The sequence below is a fragment of the Lontra canadensis genome, unplaced genomic scaffold (assembly GCF_010015895.1).
Source record: "Lontra canadensis isolate GAN:19392208 unplaced genomic scaffold, GSC_riverotter_1.0 scaffold9, whole genome shotgun sequence".
In the NCBI taxonomy this organism is placed as follows: Eukaryota; Metazoa; Chordata; class Mammalia; order Carnivora; family Mustelidae; genus Lontra; species Lontra canadensis.
This window is the reverse complement of record NW_022631003.1, coordinates 21,717,366-21,720,969: the sequence shown is the minus strand read 5'-3', so window position 1 is coordinate 21,720,969 and position 3,604 is coordinate 21,717,366.

Below are 3,604 nucleotides of genomic sequence, written 5' to 3'. Positions count from 1 at the left end.
CTCTGGTTTTTTTTTTTTCCTTAAAATCTCATTTATCTCCTTATCCTTTCTTTTAAATTGTCTACACTCTCTCACTACCCATCCAGTCTTCTTCTACGCATTCACACTGTGTAGTCCCATACGCCGCAGCACACACCACTGAATGGCACCTTTAACAGAACTCCTGTGATACCTCTTTGAAGGGGAGACATTTCTGGAGAAGGTTTTTCTGATTTGTCGCTTTCTATTGAATCTGCACACTGCACAGGTCTTACACGCACCATAGATTCTGTCCTTTTATGGTTAGTAACGGGTAGAAAACTCTCTTCCTAAGCACATGTCCCTTTCTAACTCAGGGCCAGGAACAAAAGGACGGTTTTAAACACCTTTCTGGAATTGTCTTTTTGCCAGAGTCAAATGATGTTTCCAAGTCTCCAAACTCAGCAGAAACAGGCTATGTAAAAAAAAATCCTATGCTTGTTTAGCGTTCCCAACTCCCATGTAAATCAACGATCTCCCAGTAAATAAAAAGCAATAATGTTATAGGAGAAGACTGGCATCTCTTTGTAGGCTGAACCTTTGGTAAATACCCAGCTGCCCAATAAGTAGTAGGTACCTCCCCCTTTGGTGCCCACTGTTTAGTGTCTGGCCACAAGCCACTAATGTGTTATTATTGTTAACTCCGTGGGTGGGATGGGAGGTGGGTAGAGACCATCCTGCGTGAGGATTGGTATAAATGTGGCGAAAGAACTGGGAATCAACTTAGGTCAAATGTTGGGGACTAGGTAAGGAGGGGGCCACTTGGTGCTGGGGCCGGCTGGGGCTAAGGCTGGATTATTGCAGGTGGGGTGTGCAGGGCAGCCTATGTGAAGGAGAGGGAGAGTCTGGCCAGCGTCTCTGGCCCCCAGGCTATTACTGTCAACACACAGACACTACATTGTTCCCAGGAGGCCCTTGGCTCCGAAGGAAAGAGCCTAAGTGCTGAAGATCTGAAAAAAAAACAGTGTATACCTAAGGATTGGTCCAAGGGACGAACAGGGAGTGAAAGACTTAGTTGTTTCTTTCTGCGGGAAAAACTCCACAGCCTCTGAGCTGGGAGTGGGCAGCTGGCAGAGGCTGTAAAGCAGGAGTGCATGGCATACCTCTCAGCAACATGAGACTGGTGCTCTGTGGGGAGGCCATCCAGCCCATCCTCTGGGCTGCAGGAAACCACCCAGTCTCTCACTGGAGGTTACAAAATAGTCCTAGGGTAGGCACATCCCAGAAGCCTCACTTTGATCCTGAGAACCAGTACTCTTGACATTTACAGTCAGGAAATTCTTCCTGATACCCAGCGGAGGTCCTCTGGCCACACAGACTCGTTTCTTCTCACCTGTTGCCCATGGAAATTGGTAACAGCGGCCAATCACCGCCATCTCCAAGTGACACCTCCAATGCTTGCTGGTTGCCCTTGACCTCCTGATCCGTCTTCTTTTCTCCATACCGCCAGCCCAGCTCGGCAGCCAGCTTATTTCCAAGTCACTTGATTAACTTTCTTATTTTTCTCTCTTCCCTCTTTCTCAACTTTCCTTTTTCCTTCTTATTTTTTTGTTTAAAATGGAGGATTCTAAACCACTATAGGAATTTAGTAAATGTTAAAAGACAGATTCCCAGGAGCTATATTTTGTTCCACATTGGGTTGATTTGTCAAATATTTTCTTTAAAGTATTTCCCCCAATAACCATAGTCAACACTGACCATGTCTTTATAGGGCATTTTGCTGCTTGATGACATGTGATAGCAACTTTATTACATACTGCCTTTTTTGTTTGTTTATTTTTATCTTTACTGTATTGAATTGAATTGTTCCTTCAGTCTGTGGGTCCCCAAAACTACAGGTAAGTTTTCCCTGTCTTCTTCACAGCTAATCTGTTCTTTGTAACTCTGATGACTCATGACCAAAGAATGGAATTCTTACAGAAAGAAGAGATTTCTAAAGTTTCTCATTCATTCACTGAATATCAGATTTAGGATTGTAAAGTGCTTCAATTTCTAGATCTTCTCTATCTTCGAGAAATATCTTTCCTAAGATTCTACCTTCATTTCTCCAAGGCCATGTTATTGTTGAAATACCTAGGTATATCTTAACTACTTTTCACTATGGACTCATTTTTTTTTAAAGATTTTATTTATTTATTTGACAGAGATCACAAGTAGGCAGAGTGGCAGGCACAGAGAGAGAGGAAAGGAAGCAGACTCCCTACTGAGCAGAGAGACCAATGCAGGGCTCGATCCCAGGACCCTGGGACCATGACCTGAACTGAAGGCAGAGGCTTTAACACATTGAGCCACCCAGGCACCCCTGGACTCATTTTTTAAAGTATGAAGAAATTACCATACTTTAAAGTGTGAAGGAAGCCATGATGTTCTACAACAGAACTTTGTAAAAGATACTAAAGGATTTGGAAGACTTTGATAGAAGGCATAGAAACAGGGCACGATTCAGAGAAATCACAGGAAAATTGATGTTTGAGTCTCATCTCTTCCGTATGTGGTTTTGTGACCTTGGAAAACACTGTCTTTGAATTTCAGTTCATTGAGGATAATAAAATGACAGGATTTTTTTAAGATCCAAAGTTGATAATACATATGAAATAAAGTCTGTCATTACCTTTATTTTTTTAACTTAATACTACACTGCCTTCTATGGGTAGTAGCTATTTCTACTAGCTACTAGTATCAGAATATCAGAACTTCTAGAAAAAGAGAGGCTTCCCTCAGTAGAGGCCTCACACTTGGGATTAGAGAAGTATTTGATACAACCATTTTAATGTTTAATTAATTTATTTAAATTTAACTAATATTTATTTAATAAATAAGTTTACTTATTTAGTAATGATATAACTAATTTAATTTAATTAGGTTTTATTATTACTCATACATGGTGAGGCAACAGATCAGGAGGCAATTGACATTGAAAAGAGAGTTTGTTACAGTTTCCAAGAGGAAAGATCGTGTCATATTTTGGGGAACCACCAGGATTTGTCAGGAGGCAGAAGGAGCAAAGGGAAAATATAAATGAGAGCCTTTATTGTGCTTTCTGTGGGAAGGAACAGGCAAGACCAGGTAAGCAGGCTTAAGATTGGCTGCTTTGAATAATATCAGCAGGCTCTGGGGCAGAGGAGCTGTTCTTAGTTGCCTGGACCCTGGCCCTGGGGTGTTTAGAGCAGGTGCATAGTGGCTCAGAATGTGAAAGCCCAGTGAGAACTTAGTTAAAGAAGGTTTTGGGGATATGAGCTCTGGCTTGGTTGGAATTGGCCAGCCTTAGGAGGAGAAATCTCTCCAGGGTCTACAAGGCCCCAGATGTCAAGGCATCAGAAACACAAGTTAACAAACACCCATCTGTCAGGGGACTCCTCTCCCAACTCACCTATTTTGGTCCTGCTACAAAGGAAGGCATGCTGTTTTCTTCAGGCTCCTGTTAATTCACGTTTTCCTTGGGTGGGTGGAGGCTAGGTGGGTACTAAGTGGTATATTATGAGGGAACAGTTTATTGATTCGTATTCTCATCCATTTATTTAAATACTTACTAATCAATTATAAGTGTGCCAAACAAGATTGCCTCCTAAATGAGCAAAGTTAGCCT